Source organism: Geospiza fortis, unplaced genomic scaffold, assembly GCF_000277835.1.
Source record: "Geospiza fortis unplaced genomic scaffold, GeoFor_1.0 scaffold763, whole genome shotgun sequence".
In the NCBI taxonomy this organism is placed as follows: Eukaryota; Metazoa; Chordata; class Aves; order Passeriformes; family Thraupidae; genus Geospiza; species Geospiza fortis.
In genome coordinates this window covers 616279-639500 of record NW_005054550.1, presented here as the reverse complement: position 1 = coordinate 639500, position 23222 = coordinate 616279, and the positions used below count along the sequence as shown (strand labels likewise).

The 23222-nt window shown below is 38.2% G+C and overlaps 1 protein-coding gene across 6 annotated transcripts in view; it reads right to left on the bottom strand.

Moving 5' to 3' along the window:
- Positions 1-23173, bottom strand: part of LCLAT1 (lysocardiolipin acyltransferase 1) — a 111816-nt gene extending 88643 nt beyond the window's left edge. For 3 of the 6 annotated variants that reach the window (XM_005429487.3, XM_031064030.1, XM_031064027.1), the window contains exons 1-3: positions 23044-23173; positions 19194-19298; positions 17868-17982 (exon numbers count right to left, since the gene is read on the bottom strand). The gene's annotated coding sequence lies outside the window, so the exon portion shown is untranslated. The remainder of the gene's footprint in view (positions 1-17867; positions 17983-19193; positions 19299-23043) is intronic. The other 3 variants (XM_031064026.1, XM_031064032.1, XM_031064028.1) reach the window with 2 other exon arrangements.
- Between the last annotated feature and the right edge of the window lie 49 nt (positions 23174-23222).

The following is a 23222-nucleotide window of genomic DNA, read 5'->3' as shown; positions in this document are numbered from 1 at the left end:
TTAGGACCCTCCAAATGCAAATTACTGTGATAGCAAATATTTTTCAAGTTTTTCTTCTGAAAAAAGAGGGTGAAAGAAAAAGGTACAAGATGCCATGGAAGAGCTTCCTGTTAGGAATAAAAGGGTTTTTTTACAAGAACATGCTTATCTCTGTAGACCCACACATCTTGGATTTCTAAACTGAATTGCAGAACGTAATGAAATTTAGCCCTTTCAAGCAGTTTTGGAGATCAATTCCAGAGCCAGATCATCAGACTCACTGAGATATGTAAAGGATAAAAAGTGACAATAAAATTGCCATTCTCCTCTTCACATATAAAAAATTACTAAATGTGCAGAATCATAACAAACTTCAGTAACAAAAAAAAAAAAATCCTGTTTGCAAAATTAATTGCTTCTGCAAAATAGCCCCCTCTTCAGTTTTCTTTCAGTTTGACCCTGTTGATTTGAACATACAAAAGATCCTTCAATCAAGACCACCAGTTTGGAAAAATTGTGTTAGATTGAGATGGTATTTTAATTATCATGGACTTGTCCTCCTCAAAGTTGAAGGCTGGAAGATATCATTAGTTCACTTAATCAAATGTTTATGGAATGCTATTCCACAATATTCAACAACAGTTGGTCTGCAAAAAGGTTTCCCCATATTTTCATATGGCAATTTTGATCTATAAAGAGAATTGCAAGCTGACCACAAAACTTCAGTCTTCACTTAGATAAACTGGATAAAAGTAATAATATACCATGATCAGCCAGTCTCCAGTCAAGTTATACATAATCCAAAAGAATAAACAGTGACCAAGGTCAGAAATTTAGTTTTCCTAGTTGAACAGGGGATTTTCTGAGCAATTTTGAAGAACTGGCCTTTCAACAACTACTCCTCACATTTATTTGTATGTTCAGAGACAAGAACCTAAAAATTAGATTGCAAACCTTTTGCTCAGGGTTCCTATCTGGCTGAACAAACAGTTAGAGAGCATCTATCGATGTTTAGATGCATTGATATCCCAAAACAAGTTAAGAATTCACCCTTTACACATGGAAATACAGAATTGAAAGTGAGCTGCAATTTTCCTGGATGGAAAACTCACTTGATTTTAGAAAGGGGAACTAAGACAGCATTGCCACAACTGAGGAAAATGCCACTTTCTCTTAGTATTTGCAAGATCCTACCAGGTAACAGTTGTAAGTTAATGCAGGGGATATTTTTCTAGTTATATTGGGATAGGAAGGCGTGCGTGGGTAGTTTAATATTTTTTATAAACGTACTTTAAGCTTATTTTGGATTTCAGTTTCCAGTTTGTTCTTGAGACCTCTTTTTGAGTATCCTGAACTTGCTTCAGATGTAGCAATTTATCCAACTAGAAGAAATTGTGCTATTAATGACGTAGAAAGGGCCTAGAAAAGAAGTCACTTAATTTCTCTAAAAGAAAAGCTCTTTTTTCATAAAGGAAGAGGGTGCTAAACCAGGAAATTTTCAGCATTTAGGAGGATTGTACTGCTTAAGAGAGCAGGTATTTCTAATTAAAGAGTGACATTCTTCTTTCAAGGTTTTCCATTTGGTTGCTTATGTTTTAAAAAGGGAACAGTTAGTTATAGAAGTAGTATGTGTTTATGTAAATCATTATGCCATTGTTTTGACCTCTACCAATGTAGAGATCAAAATCTAATTTCTCTCTGCAGAGAGTTTTACTTATAGTATTTATGCTTTATTTCCCAGTAAATTAATGATTGGGAATTTTAATAATTTTGCTTTGCTAGAGGTATCACACAATTTTTTGAAATACTCACACTGATCTATCTGAGCCCTGGATGAGGGTAAGGAGAGGAGTAGCCTTAATTCACTGTGAGGAGCACTCAGATAGTTTGGTGATCTGATCACACAAACTTCTATGGAATCAGATATTCCAAGAAACACTGCCAAGGTCCTGAAGAGTTTATAATTCTTCAGATGCACTGAATTGCTTTACTAAACACTAGCTGCACAAGAGGAACACATTTTTGTGTATATTTCCACAAAAGAAGTAAGCCTTATCTTAGCAGTACAACAAGAACCCTGAGAGTATTGATTTTTTTTCCCTTGCAAGAGAAGTCAGTTTGTAGTGTTTTAAGCATATGCAAGAATTGGGTCAGACTAGATGGATTCACAGTAAATATAAGTATTTTTGGGTTCCATTTTTGAGTAGCAATGACTATGTCTTGGTTGAAGACTGGCATTCTGTCAAGCTTTCACATCTCCCACAGTGGACAAGGAAAAGGAGTTAATTATACAAGTTTTCAATCCAGAGAAGAACAGCCTTTATTACTTAGAAGATGGTGGGTCACATTTCAGGGCATGAGTTCTAGAAAATTCTATACCCAGCAGGGAGTGTACATCAGCATGAATGGAAAACTGCAAGCCAGAAGCTATGAAATCATTACAAACTCTCTCACTGACCTTCTTTCGGCACAGGACCTTTGCAAGCATCAATACACATCTGCTAAAATAAAAAACCTACTTCCCACCACCTCTTCCCTCACACAATACACAGGATTTATATCTGTTTTCTGTGGAAGTGTATTTCTTGCTTCCTGTCTTTGCTCTGCTGTGCAGAGAAATTAGAGACAAGAGGAAAACTGCCCACATGGAGAATAGACTGCAATGCCCATATGTGAAATACATACCATTGCAAAATCAACATCACACTGGGCCGGAAAAAGCTACCAACTTGTCTTTGAAAAGGAAAAAAAATTAAAAAGCCCAAACTACAGACTTAAAAAGGAATAAGGAGGAAATGAGTCATGGGGAAAATTTCAGGGAAATTTCACATGAAAAGGAAACCCATAAGCAATTTCATAAAGTTTTCCATGCTGTTGTCGTCCCCCTCTCCCCCCACCCCGCCCTTTCTTTTTTCTTTCCCAGAAGCTTGATGGAAGAGGACAGGCCTCAAAATACTTTTATTTATCCTGCTATTAGAGAGAGAACAAAACAGAGAACAGGCCACTGTGTGCTCTGACACTCTGAAGATTTGTCTGCTGCATCTTTTTATTCATGGAATAAAAAAATGCATTGCATCAAGAACTGGCAACTACAAGCATTCAAAAACTATGAATCAGATTGCCAAAACCCAAACACATTAAATAACCATTCCATCTCCAGTTTTCAGACATGCTGTCAGGAAATGAATGGTTTCTTTCTTCTCCTACGTCAAATGGGCAGGTGGAAAATTCCCAAGCACGTTCTTCTCATGGCTATGTTCTCAATCAGCTGGAAAGCAAATGTGTCAAAGTCCCAATAAGGTCATTTGGATTTATATCTTAAGTCCCTCCCTCACACTCAGAGGCAGCCTTCTGTCTTTGCTCCTGCACTAGAGAAACCAGAAACTTGGGAATGTTCAGATATAGAAGGGGAAAAAAGATTCCAAGAGATAAAGCTGAGTCCTCAACATCCCTATTATAAATTGGCTTTACTTAAGCAAATTATCTTCCTTCCTCTGTAAATATCTTAAGTCATCACCTAATTAAAGAAAGAAAAGCAAGCTGCCTTGCTGTTCCAGGCCAACATACTTTGCTTATGGAGAGCACAATAGTTTGTAGAGCAGATGGAAACACCTGCTGGAAGCTCTAAAGAACACTGATCTTCCCTGCTGCTCAGAAGACTGAAGCACACTGCTCTGCTTGATTCATTTACCTGTTCACAAGCTAACAACCTCTGCAGCTTCTAAACATCACTCAGAGTCAGTCTTGTCTCTGAACGTGGCCCAAGAAAAGGCTTCCTCAAAAAAAGTTTACCACAAATACAGTCTGCAGGGTAATTTGTTTGAATTAATCCAGAACAAGAAAAATTGAGTCCTCATGCAAAACATTTGTTTCCAGGAGGCTTACAAAAGGATTCTGCTACTGAAATGACATCATGTTTGTCTTGAACAAGTGTGGTTTTCCAGGAGTCTTCCAATGAGACATTGCCTGGATTCAGTGAATCAGATTTTCTAGCTTTAGCACTTTCCAAAATAAATAAAAGAAGAAACTATATTAGCAATCAAAATAGAAGCAAAAGCACAGGAATTGAGAAGCTCTTTTCCTACACAGACATGGTACTCAGATTCCAGACTATGTCTCAATTTGGATGGCTGTTCCCTTTGATTTGGAATTCTACTTTGATAGTCATTGACCTGGAAATACTTTATAGATACTTAACTCTAGGGGAAAGGTCACAATTAGGATCCTGAAAAAATCCCCAACATTTTAGGGAGGTCACAAGTCCAACCATGACTCACACACATAGAGATAGTTTCAAGGAATCAATTATTAGCTGTTTGAATGTGTCATGGCACAATTCACACATAGCCATTTCATTATACAGATCAATTTTGCAGACCTGACACATAAAAAAAGCAGCAATCTCAACAGTTTGAATGTGTAAATTCAAACAGAATTTCTTCTAGGAAAGCCACTGGCGAAAAAATTATTCTTTCTTATCACACATATGAACATGTTTAAGTTTAATGGTTTGTTGATAAAAAACACCTCTGCGGGGAAAAAACTCTTAAAACTCTCCTACTAATGAATTCATTGTAGCTGCAAGAATTTAAATTAAAATACGAACAACCTGTAGAAAAAGCAGCACATGTGACTCAAGACAAAAGCTGCAGCCAGCCACCAGCATAACACGAGCCAAAGAGCTGACCCTGTGAACTCCACCAATGGAGGTTGCCACACACTCCTGGTACAGAGGAAACCCAAACAGGGTTTATTCTGTAGCTACAGATAACATCTTGATTATTGCTCTAAGAACCTGCTTCCTGTCCCTCTTGGTGCCCTTTGGTCTGAGGTTCTGATCCAGCAGTGTTCTTTGCCCCCTCAGTTGTATGAACTCATTCTGCCAGCACAGCCTTGGTTTCTAATCTCACCTCTGGTCTGCTTAACACTAATTCCTGGATCTCACTGCCTACCATGCCCCCTCCCCTTCCCTACTATTTCTAATCATTTCACTGACACTGGAGGAAGAGCAAGCAAGCAGGAGAGAACACCTAACCTATAATCACTCTCTGGACCTTGTACGCCCTTGTTTTCCACTTCTTTAAAACAGTATTTCACTCCTGCCTGCCCAAAACTACAGATCTATCCACTCATGCCCCAGTTAAGATTCCTTGCAACCAAGTAAAAGAAAAGCAACTGGCACCAACCCAATTGATATCCTAGAAATAAGAATAACACCTAATCATCATCAAGGACCTACCAGTTGCCCTAGAGTTTTCTGCAACCTTAAGTGATGAAGAATAAAACATTAACAATCAGATAAACCATATACCCTTTACAGTACTTGTTCTCTAGCATTTTCCTTATGGCATTTATTCTGAATTAGAGCAGAGGTTGAAAAAGAGTCTGGTTTATTTTGTGGATTTTTTGGGAAGTTTTGCTGTTGGGCTGGGACAGAGAAGGAGAGAAACATTTACAAAAGACTTGGCAAGAAGTGGCAACACCCACTTCTCTTTTGTTATTTTGGCCCCCATTGCCAAGATTTTTGGATTTTCATTCTGGAAAAAAGAGAAAGATGAGGAATTGTCTGAAGGAGTGTTTGCTGGGCTGCTTGCCCTCAGAAAACTGGAAAATTGCCGAGGTTGAAGAAAGAAAGTATTCTGATCTGAAAGTAAACTCTGATCTGACTTGTGCTGAATAGAACAACATTTATGGAGAATTAATATTTCCAGTGTCTTGACCTAGGAAACTTCGTTATCTTGTATGAAGTTCAAAGAAATGACCAGTGGAAAAACCACAGAAACTGCCAAACAATCAGCAGTAGTGCTGGCTAGTTGTCCTGTCTGACAGTGAATTGTCAGACACCTCAATAAGAACGTGCAGGAAGAAAGCCTGCAAGAGACAGAGATGCTGAGTTTATTCTTAGCCTCTGGTAACATTTATCTTATGCCATAAAATGCTCAGGCTTACATTCTTCTCACTACTACTCATTCATTAGCAGACTGTTCTTGTCTTCTATATAAAAAGACCTAATCCTTTTGTTCTACAAGCAATTTTTAAGCCTTCTTCACTCTTGCTGAGTACCCAAATTCATGAAGGAAAAGGAATGACAGCAGCCAGACAGCCTGCCCATTCAAGCAACAAATCACACCCTTGGGTTCCCTCAGCTACCAGTAGTAGATAACCAGTCAGAAGCCCCACACCTAAAGTCCCGTGGCTTTAAAATAATGTCTAAATGCTGTATCTTGTTCTAAGGAAAAGTTCTCATTTTATGGAATATCTTACTAGGAGGCATTGATAGCTGTGAATGGTGGTTCACAGTGTGTAAAACAGCTCCAAGGCTTCAGGGAGCACAGTATTACAGAGGAAGAAACTAGTAAGGAGAAGATTAAATCTTACATCTGGGATTTGTTCAATTACAGAGCAAGGGATGCTCTTGAGAAGCTGCCTCTCCAAGCCAGGAGGTCTGGTTGGGCTGGCCAGCTGTCCAAGGTGCCAACTGCTAAGATTTAATCAACCTTGAACTGTTGGAGGAAGTTCTTATTCTCCTGCAGCAAGCCCAGGAGCAGAACTGGGCAAAGGAAGGACACAACCATACTAAAACGCACTCCTGGCACACCCTTTAAAGAACAGCTGGGAGCCACCAGCTCAGACAGCAGAACCAGCACAAACAGTCATGTAAAAAGACCAAGTCTGCAGTGACTCCTTGTAAAATAAGTATCTGTAATCTTATCCAGCCTGCATGGCTAAAGCCACAGGGGGTAAAGAGAAGGAAAGGGGCCAGCTGGAGAAGGCCGGTCGAAGAAAACAAAAATATGAATTCCTGTTGCCTGCCTTATTTAGAGTATAATTTATTCATCACCACCCCAGACTGAAATGTCTGAGCAACTTCCAGAGCACTGAGAAGTTATTTTTGCCCTCCAAAATATAAGGAGTATAGGAAACACAACCAACAATCACTGTTTAATACAATAATAATGCAATACTATGATTCACTTGCATTAAGTCTGACTAAATATGTCATTATCTTTAAATAGAAATGGCAACTAATAATTTTAAAGCTAAAAATAGAAAGATATGTGATGTGAATCCTATAGGACTTACTCCTAACATGAATATATTATGCTGTCTTTCAAATTTTTTCCTAGGTGCTTTCAGCTTTGGTAATTTTTAAATTTTTTTGTTTTTCACTCAATTTTGCTTTCTATTTCTTTTGTGTACCAAGATACCACCTAGTCACAGAAATGCATTTCTAGAATTTTGTACAAAAAAGGACTACATCATTCCACTACTACAGAAAACATCCTGATATGAAATGTAGATGCCATTGTAACTAAAGAAAGTCAAATGGCAGAGAAGATGACAATGAAATATGTGGGATCAAATACACAAATAATCCCTTTATAACGAAAGGAATACTAAAAATCTTCTAAAAATGTCAGCTAGAGGAACTCAATAAAGGTCAAGACACTTTGAAAAGGAGAAGTTAATCAAAGACTTTCTGTATTTACTGTCTTTTGTTCCATAACATAGTACAATGTACTCTAGGTTACTTTAAAGCTGTGACCTTTCTTGTCAGCATTCACTGTTCACTAACATAAAAGTCCCAAGTTTTGCTTAAAGAAGCTGAACCTGTTGATGTGTAAATTATGAGTCTCCAAAAGCACTACTTAAATGACAGAGCTTCACCGACATGATTTTGACTGTTCTTGCATAAACCAAAATAAACAACAGGTGGGGAATGATCCCAGAACTCCCTTCATATATTTTAAACAGCCTTTAATGTTACCATTCCCACCACTAGCAAATGAAAATAGGTGGGGCAAATATCTTTGTGCCAATAAAAATGTTTCATTTAACAACAAAGCATGTGTTAAGAAGGCCAATTAAAATGTACAGGCACGTTTTGAAGTCACTGAATTTAGAGTTATGAAAATAAACCAGCATTTTCAAAATGGAAGCATGACAAAAATGACAAGCAGATTTCCATTACCTTAAGGAAAACCATGGTTTTCAAATAATTTTCTTTAAACTGTCACTATCAAAATCAAAGCAAAAAATCAAGAATGAGAGAGATTGTGAACAGCATCAAAACCACTCTTGAAACTTATTTTTTTGTGGCTCAACAATGACATTTTCCTGTGTTTTAAAGTGCTTCTTTCCTTTCTTACAGGGCAAGGCCATTAACACAGGAGGAGAAACAGCCTATAGCAAGACTACATAGCAAGTGCCTCTGTCCTTCCCCTCCTCAGGAAAGAGTATTATTTTCCTAGGGTGGCTTGGTTAAAATGTACATTTAAGTTGCCCTAACAGCAGCTAAAACTACTACTACTTCTGTTTTCAATTCCCATGATTCCCAAGACTTAAAAGTGGAGAGGAAATTTGTTTCCCAAATAACACCCCTTATTCTGCAGCTTACTTAAAGCTACGTAGTTGTTTCCTGTGAGAATTTTACAGGAGTTAATAAGACATCTTTTTCTTTTAAAGAGAATCATCCCTGAGTCATCTCAAACCCATACAGACACAGTACGCTACAGACGACAGATCCACACAGAATGGCTGAGGTTGGGAAGGATCTCTGGAGATCTTCTGGTCCTCTCCTGCTCAAGGAGGACCAACTGCAGCCAGTGAGCTTATGAACATCTGAGGGAGACTCCATAACCACCTTGAGCAACCTGTGCTGGTGCTCACTGACTCTCCCAGTCAAAAAAGGTGTTTTCTGATGGGTCTTGTCACTGTCATACTTTCTGAAAAATCTCTTTGCCTAGGATTCTTCTCCTGGGAAGCTGAGAACCTCAGAGAAAAATGAAAACAATAATTATCTGATTTGCTTCTCCTGTGTTTTGCTGCTTTGGGATGTGTTTGGAGATTGTTTACCAACAGGTGGTTGTTTCATTGGTTTCATGTGAATTGTTTTTGACTGAATGACCAATCACAATCAGGCTGTGTCAGGACTCTGGAAGGAGTCACGAGTTTTCATTAGTATCTTTTAGCCTTCTGTATAATTTCTGTATTCTTTAGTATAATTTAGTATTCTTTAATATAATATAATATCATAAAACAATAAATTAGCCTTCTAAGAACATAGAGTCAGATTCATCATTCCTTCCTGCCACAGGGCACCTCATAAATACGACAGTGTCTGTGTTTGTGCCCATTGCCTCTGGTCCTGTCACTGGGCACCACAGAGAAGAGCCTTGTTCCATCCTCTCTGCACCCTCCCTTCAGGCACTTGCACACACTGATAACCTTTTCTCCTCCCCAAACCTTTTCTCCTCCAGGCTGAGCAGCCCCAGCTCCCACCCCCTCCTCCCATGTCAGAGAAGCTCCAGTCCCCTCACCATCTTTGTGGCCCTTCACTGAACTCTCTCCTGTAAATCCAGGATGTGTCTGTGCAGGCGCTCAATCCCAAACATTTCTGAAAGAAATAGAGTATCCTGATAAGCTGGGAAGTTAAGCCTGAAGGGTTAAAAGTTTCACCTAAGCTGCTGCACAGGGTTTTACAAAAAGGCAAAGAGCCCTCCAAACTCACCATGAGGGGGTTTCTGCTTTAGTCACTACAATAATAGCTTTGGTCCTGGCCCTAACTCAGAGCAGCACAATTAAGGCCAGCTTTCAGGAAACTAAATTCCGTCTGAAAATATCTCCCTAGCTGCAAAATTAGGAAGACTATAAAGTCACTTAAAAATTCACCAGTCCTCAGCTTTCTTTCAAACAATTTAAGCTTCATGAAGCAAATAATAAAGCAGATAATGTTGTTGTGAAATATTGCAAGGCTGAGAGAAAAAAATAGCAACTCTGTGTCACAGCATGACCTATCAAAACAGTTCAAATTACTTTAGGAAACCATAAATATATTAAAAAAAAGTTTACTGATCTTCCAACATTTCTCCCTCCACATTTTGGTAAGAGGATAAATGCCTAGGCAGACTAGAAGACATGAGCAACAACTGCAAGTTCCTTTACACTTATTTATATTAAGCCATTATTCTTTCACAGTGCTTCCAGAGCAGTTTACAGTAATCCGCACTATGAAAAAGGGATGTAACAGACAAAGAAAATGAGACGTTATGTGATGAGCATTTCTTAGGATGTCAGAATTTTTAATAACTAACACTGCAGCAGAGAAGAAAGAGATTAATGGCAACAGAGCAAGTAAGAAATGGGATTTTATGTATATTATGGAAAATACAAAATTGAAAGTGATCTAAAACCTCTAACAGCATACTTATAAGTCTTTTTTACTGGTAACAGATTCCAAGCTTCCAATCAGGTTTGACTGCATGAGTCAGTAAGGAAAAATATAATAATTTCCTGATACTTCACTGAAATTCTTAGACCAAGCTACAACAAAAATAAATAATAATCCCTTTTAGAAGGAATATTAGAATAGGATTCTCCTCCAGTTGTTCAGGAATGTTAGGGATTTAAAGTATTTCAAAATGTCTGGCTGCAGTTCAACACAACATAGCTAATGGGACTCAATATGAACTCTCCCATAACACTTTATCTAGTCAAATAATTTCTCTTTATAACTTTCTATCTCTAGCTTCCATACTGTCAGATAGAGATATCAAGCATATAAATGGGAAACTACATTAAGAGATATCATAACTGACTCTTATAAGCTGAAACTAGGTTTTTCTATACATTACAAACCACCTCAAGTCAGCTGCAAGGTACCCTGTAAAATAACATCTACAACCTGCAATTTCTGTAAAGCTGTTACATATTTTGATAGCATAATTTAGTCACTTTCTATTATGCAGACCACATAACAGAAATGGTAACACTTTTTGCCATCAAAGTTTACTTGGTGCATAGAGGAATATATTTTCTTTTTACCACTAGCAGGGAATTCAAGGCATTAATTGTAATTTGTTATCGGATGTGCCAATAAAGGCAACCACTGTGCCCTCCATCAAAAGCTGAAAAAGACTGAACTGATTACCAAATAAGGTAAAGTATGATAAATCTAAAACTCCAAGCTTCACACCTCATTCAAAATACATCTCTCCAAGTTATCAACAGCAAAGATGTCTGCCAGTTCATCAAGTCACCTTTGTCTCATTCTAAATATTATAAAAGACTAAGGTATATTTACATCAAGTAACTTCAAGCACATTTTTAGGAGGCTGAAATTCACTGTGAAAGCCAACAAAGATTAGGGAAAGCTGTCTATCACCAATTAGACAGTAAAAGTCAAAGCACAGAGGTTCAGTATTACTTCCTTGGGAGAAAGGCATCCCAATCAACATCCTTCACCTTGACTGCAAAGCTATCAGCTTGAAACCAGAAGTGGTCCTGGATAGCCAATACAATTTTCACAAGTTACTGTGAGGAAAATTTCAGAAAGTGAGTTGAGAAATTAGACCAGGCTATTTTCCTCCTACTTCTTGGAACAATAACCTATGTGTTCAATCATGCATGTGTAAATAGACAAGGAACTGCTTCACTCAGGACCAAAGCAAGACTTAAGGCATAAAGCAGAATTTGAGAGGCATAAAGCAGAATTCAGTCAAACTGCAGGACCATTTGTGATTGTAAATGGCTTTGTAGAAATAACTTGGAATACTGACAGTTTTGTTTTTCTGGTGCTCTTGATCCTATATTCAGGAACTCATTCCAGTGACATCTCTGTGGAGTCAGCATTGATCTCAGGTATCTATCATTTACTTACAATAAAACAGACTGCCAGGAAATCATAGTCTCAGACTACAGATGAAGTGATTCTGTGGAAATCTAACACAAAATGATTAGTTTTGGCCCAGAAAGTGTTTTGGTCCGATACAGCAACATCGGAATTTACAGGAGGGAGAAGATGACATTTAGCAAGGGGTCATCCTCAGTGTAAGTACAGTTTGCTACATCCGCAGTGGAAATCAGGGGATTCAGCACCACTCAAAAAAACATTCAGGATACTGAAGCTGCACAACGAAACACAGAGAAATTATAAAGCGCCAGATTTAAGGCTGTTGCTCCCTGGCTGGTTTGTTTTTTCACACAGGAACCCCACCTTATCTAATGCACAGGCCATGACAGCAGCGTGAAGAAGGAGAAATTACTTTGTATTTCTTTTTCCCCTTCCCACAGTAGAGTGCTTAGATATTAAAATTCTAGGGCAAAACCCTCTTTTTTCCCCTTTTTCTTCCATCTTAAGTTTATTATACTGCTATCTGAAAGTGCTGTATTTCAGTAACTTATTTTCACAAAAGATCCTATTTGTATTTTTATAACTCAAGGCCTGTATTATAATTCAGCACACAGCATATGAATTGTGTCTGCTTAATCTGGAATGTTTCCAGACTAATTTTTTCAGAATATTTGTCACTGTGCAGTACATCACAAGCACAATTCACAGTTGTTATGAGCTTCAGTTGCAGCTGTGAAAGCTTTGCATTCTTTATTTTATAGATGTCCAATTTGGAACCTCGCTATTCAAATACAAGGATCACAAGTGGTCACTGTTAATAATGTTACATATCTTGCTTCTTAAGCAAAAAGTAAAATCCAGGTCTTCAGTGACATTTAACTACAGAAACCTTCAGATGATCATCTCCAATCCTTTATTCAGTTCAGGATACAACATCAGGCACATGCAACAAGTAAAATGTGTTCTACAGACCACGTTCTTTAAATCTAAGGCGTTCCTAAAATACAAGCCGTGGTAAACAGCAAGTTTTTAATGCGGGAAAAAAAGATAACGTGTTAATGGAGATACATCCTGTCAATTCAAATAAGGAGATGTGGGTGACATTAAAAAACTTAGCCCATATATCACTTGTCACTTATGTTTCTGTTGGTATTTTAATGAAGTCTAAGATCATGAGTCTACTGTGAAGAGAATCTGGGAGAGTAACAGCTGCTCATCTCTAATAGCAATCGTGTAACTTAAGAAATGTCATTTTATTATTTTCAAGGAACAAAGGAAAGGAAAACACTCCAATGACAAGGTAGGATATCTTAAACAGAGGAAGACCCAACATTGCCATGTACAATATGCATGCTTTCCTAAAAATCAAAACCTCAGCATTTAAGTTGGCCAAAACCCGTAACTTCCAAGCATTCCCTTCAAATTCTTTCACTAATTAAAAAACAACAACAACAACAACAACAACCAACTGGAGCTAGAAGAAAGGGATCAGACATAACTGTTTCTGTATTTGCTACATTTCAGGGTAGGTCTGGTATCACCAACAAGTTAATGGATAAAAGAGCAAAGTGTTAATTAAAGCAAAAGCTTTTATTTCAAGCCATTAGTGTAAATCTGTGTAGTCAGTGTACAACTCCTTAAACCAGCAGGCTCAACTGAGTTAAAGAAAGAGCAAATCCTATCATATTTATTGTTTCTCATGCCTAATCTAGGTACCTTTTTATGAGTACTTCACTATTTTCCTCCACAGAGGCAAAATAATGTCTTCTAGTGCTATTAAATGCTCATAAAAGAACTGATTTTCAAATAAAAACATTAATATGAAAACCCTAAAATGTAACCTATTTTCCCTTTGAAATAAATTCTGCCCATCAAGAAAAATCAATTACATCAATCAAACTGTAGAATTTGAAGGCAATAAAGTAGTGATTCTAAATATTTTCTTTTTCTTTTTTCCTACTAGTTACATTGTAGTCAGAAAATTTCTTTATTCTACATTAAGGAACAACTTATCCAAGCTAACTGCCTTCTGAAAAAATTAATTGAGCTTTTATTATCATTGCATTTAGAATGCTTATATAGACATTTCCTAAGCTTTTTCCAGAACAAAAACAGTTAAAATATTTTAATTAAACCACTTTTCCTTGAGAAATGTTTCCTTTACAATGTTTTTAATATAACTCAACATTGGCTGCATCTTTCTTGACAGATGGTATTTCCTTAACAGAGAATGTCTCAAATGGTTTATGTATAACATTCTTTCTAAAATTCATTTCCTTTCTGTGTAAGAAGTTAATACACCAAGGAAAAAAAAAACCAGGAATTTTTCATGCCATGTGGGATATAAGCGTTCTGGAGTTTTGCTTTAAATTAGCCGAGTAATATTTTTGTAAAAATATTATTAACGTGGTTGAAGCTTAACATTTGGAAAACGGAAAAATACTTGCCCACAACACTGCTTCTCTCCAGATCCCACTCCAACATTAATTTCTCTTTTATGTTCTACTCCTCAGTCCCAGTCTGGCAAAATCTAACACATGTCAGTAAGGTTCAGCTTAGGAGAGAGATGTTAACTGGGTGACTGTTTTCAAGAACAACAGACTGGTAGTTCTGTACCAAATACCTCCCAAACCAGAAAGGAAAGTTCTTATAACTTCCCTCCAAAATCAATCAAAACCCTGAAATCAGCACAAAAGCACACCATAATCTTTCTCAGGAGGAGGACAGGCACTGAGGTCTCACAGAAGTAGATGCAGCTCCTAAGGGTGAGCCACTCCTCCACATTAACAACAAAACAAAGTTCTTAAGAGGGAGACTTGTATCAGCTGGATGCAGAAGAACTAAGGTTCCACAAGTAAAAATCTTGGGGAAATGGAATTTGCAGGAAATATCTTTGCAGGATATTCAGGCCAAAGGTATTGGGTTTGCAGCTTGTAATATACACTCCCTATAAAGGTTGTAAACCTTTGGCTAAAAGGCTGGAGGGCAATAGCAGCAAGAGCAGTCTTTAAGTGATAAAGAAATAATTTGATAATAAATTTGATAATTTTTTTCCTCTTGTTACACTATAAGCATTCATTAAAATAATACCTTTCTAACAGATCAAATAATTTTCTGTACAGCCAAAAATTTTTATTCTAAAATATTCTGCCGCCTGTGGAACTATATTTACAGTAATATTTTGCTACTTTCCATTTTTGGGCATCTCTTAGCCAATATGCTATTTGGTGAGACTTCTAGTAAACATTATCATCTGTGTTAATACTGTGTTCATAGAGAATATCTTGCACTGAAATCCAAAGCTACCAGACAGTTTCTCTAAATTTGAAGGCTTGCCTATTTTACATTTATGAAGAAATTATGGATTTCTAGACTTCACAAAACCCTGTCCTAAATATGCCTTTTCCAGCTACTTTTGTACTTCAATACACAGTGAGAGATCATGGAGACTGGGAATATAATCTTTCTTTCTAGCATGCAAACTCATTTTAGCTTTCTGCTCACAGCAATGCTACCTTCAGTTCTGACGGCAAGCTGAATGCCCAGAGCCTATGATAACAAAGCTTTGGGACATATGTGCAGTGCCAGTTTGTCTAAAAGAGTTTTATGGATGCCTTCCATAAGGTTACAAAAGAAAGAACAACTGTATTTGGCACCTCTATTTGCCACTGACAACATGTAAAATGAACAAGGACCTGAAGGAACATGGGAATAACTGACAGCTTGCCTTTAAAAAGGGGAAGGATTTCCTACAGCCATTCCAGGGGGCCCGTGCTGTTGCTGGAAGGTGAAAGTCTGCCAAGCTGCAAAGGCATAGAGAGAAGGCAGACCATCAGAAAACCCAGCTAACATGTGACTGAAAGAAGAAAACTTTACTAGAAACCTTTTCAGAAGGTTCTTTCCAATTAAAAATAATTGCTATTAGTATGTTTTCAAAGAGAACTGCATGAGTGCTGTGTAACACATCATATTTGTTCTTCAGTAGACCAGCCTACCACAATTACTTCAACAAAACCTATGTCATTTCAGCTATTTTTCCCTTTACACAGAATATGAATTCCTGTGCTATCAATAACCATTTTAGCATTATCCCTGTTGTGACCACTTCAGGCACATTTGCTTCTGCCTAAACTTAATTTCCATACTTCCATAACTAGAGCCATTGTCTCAGTTTTGCAGGTCAGTCATCTCTCAAGGTCCTTTGATGGCTGCTGTAATTAGAACACACACAAAAAAATAGCTGTTTGACCTTTGACAACTTTGCAGGCATTTGTCTTTCAAAAACTATTAAGGCGGCAGACAAGATAAACATGCAGCTTTTTTACCCATGGTCATAATCTAAATGAGATGTGCTGTTCAATTCAAGCATTGTTTGAAAGTGTGAGGTTTTTTATTGCTTAGTGGAGTTGACACTGTTCAACATCTAACACAGCATCCAAGAGAGGTGCAAAACTAAATGCTTCTCAATATAGAATAATTTATGACAAATTAATGAAGTATTCATTCTGTAATGAATGGTAGACCCATGCAGGCGCTCAAAATAGCGGATAACTGTAAGGATTTCATTTCAAATTTGGCATTCAAGAGAAAATTTAAACCTGATGTTCCTAATAAAAGAACACACTTCTCTGAGCAAAACCATAATTTTGGGAGAGACACACCCTTTGTCACTTCCAATGGTTAGAAATAGATGAGTCTGCAAAACATTTACTGTAAATCATATTGAGACACGAGTATTTTTTTGAGGAAACTCCAGTGCAAATTCTGTCCATCTCATGGAGGCAGCATAAAATGCAGCAACACCAATCCTTTCCTCAAACAGTCTATCACCAAAGTTTAGAAAGATCAAACATAACCAGAACACTACATTCCATCTTCCCAGACAGTCTGTAATTATTTAAGAGAAATTCAAACAAACCAAACACCCTCTTTCCAAATGTGAAATGCATACCAATTCCCAGGACATTAACTGGGAGTTCCACTATCTGATGATGAATTACACGTAAATACTTGACTGGCAACCCATCCTTTTACTTGTCCCAAGGACAAATCTATTGACCTGGGCAAGAGATCCTAAAAGAAATTACTAAAACTGTTTTCTTTTTAAAGGATTTCACTAGGTAAGTTAACAGATTAGTGGTGTTTCCACACCAAAGAGGGGGGACCAGAAGAAAGCTACTGTCTGTTTAGGAGGTTGAAAGGAAATTATTTGCCTTACCTTACCAGACTACAGGCTGTCTCCATAACCTTGGCACGAGGGTATTACCTCACACTTTCTAAAATGTTGGGCTCTTCAAGGAAAGAGGATTTCCATGAGTGAAGTGTTAAAAACAAAAAATGAACTGGTTCCCAACAGAGACTTAACAGGTAAGTATTTCTTTTACTTGTTTTGCTCTTTGAGAAATCTTTTGCAGTTTTCCTTGGCTTTGTTAAAGAACTAAGTAATGACCTCCTTGGAGCACATGGCCCCCAGCTCCAGTTGACACACAATCTCAAAAATTTACCCAACAGAACCAGAAACAAGCTCCAAGTTCTGACCATAGCCTGAAAGCCCATTTGCAGCTTGGCTCACTTTGAACAGTTGTATCTTCCATGGATCAGCATGTGGTCATCACTACCTCCTGGTTTATCATACCAGAAGAGTTAAAAGCTGTTTCTCAATGAGGACAAAACATGTAACTGCTTTTCAGTGAACAGAATGCTTAAGAAATTCCCACTGTACCACAAGAATTCTGGGGAAGAGTTACTCAAGTTTATGAAAAAAAATCATTCACTGAAATTAAAAGTGCTTCATCATATAAATTTCTTAAAGGTAATAGCACAAGCTGCAAGTATTAGAAGAAAAATAAAAGCTTTACCAGTCATTATTAAATGTATTATGTTTTATTCTTGCTAAAGTACTATCTGATTTTTCTAAACCAATGATCTTTACACCCAAGCAGATCACAAACATGATCTTGAAAACAAATGGAATTGATCAGCTGAACAAATGCCTGATTACTGTAGGTATTAAAAACCAGAAGGATCTAGTCCTTCTAGCATCTGAATAATAACATAAAACGTCTAAAAAAATGAATGAGCTTTTTCACAATTCCATGTCGAAACTAGGACAGAATTTTTTGACATTATTTTCACTGGGGAACCAGTTTATCAAAGCTAACCAGCACATCTCATATAAAAACACAAAATGGAAATCCAGAGGATTCATCATTCTCTTACATTTCTCCTCACACTTATAGAAAGGAACTTACTCTACCTGTGATCAGAAGAAATTGTCAATCTGAAGAGAAGTCTGCTGACAGATTGACTCCCTTGATCTCTGAACACTCTGCCAACTGGAAAACTCTCAGTATAGCCAAGATCTTTCTTTTCTGCATTTGGGTATAAAGCAGTGATAAAAGATTGGTAACAGTTTTTGGGGTCTTGAGGGTTTTTCTAGCACTTTTCTAGAAACTGAAACAAGCAAATGTTTAGCAGCAACTCAGAAGGTTGTAATAGTCACCTGATAGATGCAATTCAAATTCCTTCCCACTTCTGTGTGGGAATATATAAAATGCTGAATATCATCTAGCCAGAGCTGTACACTTGCTGTGCATCTGTTTACAGCTTTAACTCACCAACTGAAAATGGTAACTATACCCTGCCCAAGGACATACAAGACAACTTCAGTAATCTCCAAAACTTCACACACTGCTTGCAGAGAACTCTGGAAAAACAGAGGCATTTTACTGTGTTTTGATGTTGTAATTTAGCTGCTTGATGAATGGAATTTCTTTCTGAACAGCTACCTTTCAAATTTCAGAAATACAGCATGAAGTGCTTTCAGTGGTACTTATTACTGAGAAACTACTAGTATCCTATTTGAGGCTATCTATAAACAAATTGTAAAAACAGTTCAAAAACATTAATCAGCTTAAAAACACTAATTTCTGCATACATTTTTCTCTGTAAGTTAAATCCCATTAGGAGAACATACTTTTTAAAATATGGTTTGAGCTAATTTTAAAGATGGTTGGAAAAGTTTGGCCCACACTGATTAAAATCTATACTTAAATGAAAGGAAAATTTAACCACAAAAACTGTGCTCATTTTAGAAAAACAAGCATATTACTGCCAAAGTGCAGTCCTAAGTTTAGATGGCTGTCTGACTGAAACATTATAATTATGAGAAACTGAAATGGATTTCTAAATGTTTCAAGATGAAACAGCCATTGGGTAATTTGCAAGATATGCAATTATCTTCTGAATTCAAACACAATGCTAATACTCAATCTGAACAAATGCAGACTGTTTGTGTGAAGACTGAGGAAATCAATGTTAAACATCAATACCAACACTAGATAGGAGTAACCATAATGAAATCTAACTGCAGAATTACCAAGTGATGTGGAATTAATTACTTCAAGAATTTTCTCTAAGGAGAAGAAGAAAAAAAGGCTTGGAATCTCTCTCTGTTGCCTCTGTCTCTCCAAGAGCTGCCCAAGCTGAACAGAGGGTCCTCAGCCCTCTTATCCCCATTAAAACTGCATCAGGAGGCATTTCACCCAAGCTCTCACGTGTAGCAAGACAGCAACATTTTTACCTTCAAACACCAGAGAGGGTCTTCAAATAGATTCAAAGGGTCATAGAACATGTGTTCTGTTACTTCATAATTAACATTCATATCTTCATGGGATCATTATCATACCTGACCATGCAAAAGGCAGAAGGAAACAAAAATTAAACATAATCACATGCTCACCCCAGATCTATTTGTCCATTTCATGTATAACCATTGTAAATTCCAGTTACTTTGAAAACTAAGTTAAATCTTGATCTGCAACAATCATTAACAGTTTGATGCAATTAGCAGGATTGCAAGAAATTCAAAGTAACCCCATTGTTGTTTCAAAATGATGATGGCATGTACTTGTCAGTACCTGCACTGCCTTTTATTGTCTGGCTTTGATTTAGGAAGAAAAATTAATAACTTAGTTGTGGTCTATTTCTGGGTCTCCTTTGAAAGCCTGAGTGTTCAGTTATCTTTTGACTCTTCTGACTACAGCCCAGCCTGTTGTTTCACTGATTTGGTGAAAAGAGTACAAAACAATCTGTCATTTATAGATAAAAACACACAGGAACTGTGAGGAGCATGTCTGGGGACACAGCGGTTCACAGGACCGCCATCTTCAAAGAGTAATTTTATAAAGGACCAGAGAAACTTTTCAGTAAAAATTAATTCTCTTTCTACCAGCAGTGTGAGTTGATCCACATAACTGCTTCATACAGACTCATGAGGCACTCCTCATTTAGCCTTCATGGCACCTCTGGAGCTGCCATCCAAGGAGAAGAGCAAATAGAGATCAATTTCTCTCAACAGTAAGAGATGCTGGATGCCTTAAAAACAATAAAACCATCGTAAGCTCAATGAAAAAGCACCTGAGATTAAGAAATATCTTTCAGAAACACTGGAATGAAAGTAATACCTGCTCCCTTGATACCTAAAACAACATTAACAGCAGGTTTTACACCAAAGGATGCCTGAAACAAGTGCCTTAAGAGTCAGGGGAGTTTTAGTATCACACATGCAAAATCTTGGAAAAGCAAGGTGAAAAAAAGCAGTTCTGTTCCCAAGGGGAAACCACCTTAAGCCTATTACCAGAGTAAAGGCAAATTAATTACCTCAAACTCATGAAAGGATAGTGTGTGAACCCAATGAAATTACTGATTTTGCACTGGCAAGTAAACACTCTCCCAGTTTTTAACCCCTAACATACAAGAACGCTAATAGAAACAAATGTAATTAGGTAAATTAAATTCATTGTATCAAAATAAGGTCAAGTTCACAAGTAAACTAGCTCAGCTAAGAGAAAAAAAATAGGAAAATGAAGAGGCATTTTGGGTATGTTTGAAGAATTCTGCTGTCATAGCTCTATCATATCTCACTGTGCCTTGCTATAGCAAAAAATTTGACAATTCACAATGCAGAATTGTCTTTCAGGAGCAATTTACTTGTTAGGCCAAGACAACAAACAGTAAAATCAAACTGTGAGCTTTTGCCCACAGTCAGCAGGGACCCATTCCAAAAATTCAATTCTCCAAAGGTTCCATCTCCCCCTCTCTTAGCCCTAAGTGCTGACCAAGCACCACACACACGACACAAACAAGCCAGCTCTTCTCAGGCCAGTGCCAAGAAAACATTGAACCAGACTGTGAAGCTCAGTGCCTCGTGTCTGTGTGCTCCCAGAAACAAGGGAACAAGGAAGGGACAGCCTTGAACAAGACTGTAAGTGGAGAAGAGGAGAATGAAATAAGGAAAGAAGGACAGAGGAAAACACAATTATTTGTAAATAATGATGAGGTAGGAAGAAAGCATAAATTGAGACAAAGACTCTGCACATCCCAAGAAGCTGGAAAAAGCAGCCAGCAAAAGTTAAAAAAAAAAAAAAGTGCTTTGGCAAAGGAGAGTTGGGAGGAGTAAGGGGTAGCAGCACACTGAAGGATGGGACAAGTGACAGGAAAGAAAAGACATACATGAAACTGTCCAAACAAAAATTAAGAGAAATAAACTCTATGGGGAAAACTCTTGGACAGAATCAGGTAGAAAGCCAGCAGAAGGACAAGAGGATTTGCACCTATGGCATTCAGATTAAGAACCTAAGAATTAAAAATCTGGCTTTACTAAAAATAGCTGCTAAAGGAGTAGAGACTCTGCAGGAACAGATGAAACACGTGAGTTTCCCACATGAGCAACTGGAGAAAAGGTTATGTGATCCAGCAAATCCTAACACTGCTAAAACCCCAGGTGGGTGTGAAGATGACACCTTATTCCACTGCCAGTCTTCCTTCCAGATTGTTTTTGTGGGGAGGACAGGCAACGCCAAGAAAGCAAAACTCATTGAGATTGAGGAGCTGGACCATACCAGAATCAAGGTTTCCCTGCACAATCTCAGTCTGGTTTTCACAGTAGGGTACAAAATTATCTTTCCTCCAAGATTCTGCCTCACTGAGTACACATGTGGACCATGTGAGGTCTAAATAAAGGTTTGTAAGTGACATCCCTCTTTCAGCACAGAAACTTTGGCAAGCAGTGAATGGAGAAAAAACCCTTGGAAGATGAGAAAGTTCCTTCACAGGCTTATACTCTCTTCAGCCTTACCACATATTGCCTACACATGGCTGACTTTTCTTTTTTTAAAACTGAAACTTTTCAGAAGTTTGAGGTGTAGTTCTGATTTTCTGAATGACCACTTTGAGATTTGGTTTCTCGAGGTACAGTTTCACATTATGCTTGACCCACAGCTGGGTTACATTAGCACAGAAGGAGAAACAGCTTTCATTCATATCAGAGCAAGCACTCACTGGAATAACTTCCATCCCCATAAAACTCTTAGATCAACTGTCCCTGAAGTCATCCAACCACTAAATCCACTATAAAGAGGGTAACAAGAACCCATGGCCAGCCATGGAAAGGAGTGAGACCACACTCTTCAGCTGCAGCCCACACACTGACCAAACTATGAATTCACACTGGTAAAGGCAACCTTGATGTGCTGAGGTACAGCTTCCACTGCAGCTCTGCATTCAGACTGTGAGCTAATACTGTAAAACGTGATTCCAAAGTCAACCAACTCATTTTAGATTTCTGTGTTCAATTTAAGACACATTTTGGCTTTTTTTTTTTAATCCTAGTTTCCCCCTTTGTTAAGTAAGAAGCAGGATGGAGAGGGACCCATCTATTAATCTCTGTTTTACAGTGTTAGAATAAGCTCATGCTTAAAAACATTAGAAGGTTACCATGCTATCTACAACTGAAATGTCCAAAAGCAGAGGCTGGGCTGTTGGACAGAACACCCAGCTGCTATGAAGTAAGTGAGATATGGTGATGTTTTCAATCAGTAAGTAAAATACACTACCCATTAGTGTAGCCCACTCCACACACTAACAAAGGAGAGATAAAAGAAGCCCAGTGACCAAGAACTGCATTGCAATGAATACACACAAGCACCAGTGTGAAGCTGGATGCCCAGTTTAAAACTCCAGCGTTTATTTTTAGTGTGCAGCTTCTTGCAGCCACAGCTATGTGCTGAACAGGCCGGCTGTGCAAAGCCACGAGCCTTGTTGCAGCACTCGCCCTGCATTCACTGCACAAGAGACCATTCAGGTCAAAGTTTAGCTTTGCCAGAGGGCACATCCAGCCCAGGCGGCAGCACGCACGCCAATACTAACGGGAAAAGTGGCAACAGACACAATAACCAAGGAAAACCACCCAGTTACAGCTGGAAAAAACCCTGACTGGCTTCTGTGTATGTACAAGCCAAAACAAGACACTCAGTTTGTTCCCCAAACGGAAAGACGCTAAGGATGAGATTATAACAACAGGCCTCCGGTTATTTATTCCTCCAGGTGCAACAAAAGCAGCAGCACTGAGACCGAGGTTTCGGGTACCGTACACGTCTCACACACACGGAACGCCTCTGCAGACAATCTCAAACGCTCTCCTCCATCGCCGCGGCTCCCGGCCGTCCTACAGCGCGGCGACCATGCCTGGGGACAAACGGGAGGCGGCTGAGAGAGAGCTCGGCGGGCGACAACCACCCGGCAAGGCCAGGGGAGCTGCACAGCCCCGGCG